Below are 570 nucleotides of genomic sequence, written 5' to 3'. Positions count from 1 at the left end.
CCCCGCCTCTAGCAGGGCACAATTTGAGCAGATTGAATTTCAGTAAGCAGAGGCATTTTTAGTAAGAAAATAAAATATCCTGTGTGTGTGCTTTTCTGTATTTTTTATTAGTATTCACTCTGCATAATAAAATTAATGTTTACAATACGAATCCTTCCCCATAATGAGGTTTTGGCATTTGACTCTATCGCGATATTCGTTAAAAACGCCCGAATAACTTCAAAATGACATTACTCGGTCAAAAAAAATCGTAGACTCGAGTTTTTTTCAAATTGTTTGTTGAAAAGTGCACTTTACAATGGTCTATGTTCTATGTGGTATTTTCGGAAAAAAATCGGGGTGATCCAGGTAGCGCGTCAAACAATCAAATTTTTTAAGAAAAAAAATGTTTGGGCTTTTTCAAAACATGAAGATGCGGCATCGACTTGCACCTAATTTCACATAAAGTTTTTCTTAAAGTACAGATAATTACCTATAAAATGAAAAAAAAATCGTCTTGATAGGATGAAAATTGACCGAGTTATGCGCATTTGAAAAATTTCGATGAAAAATTTTGTTGCGATAATATTG

Source organism: Trachymyrmex cornetzi, unplaced genomic scaffold (genome assembly GCF_001594075.2).
Source record: "Trachymyrmex cornetzi isolate Tcor2-1 unplaced genomic scaffold, Tcor1.1 scaffold461, whole genome shotgun sequence".
Classification (NCBI taxonomy): Eukaryota; Metazoa; Arthropoda; class Insecta; order Hymenoptera; family Formicidae; genus Trachymyrmex; species Trachymyrmex cornetzi.
This window is presented reverse-complemented; position numbering follows the sequence as displayed.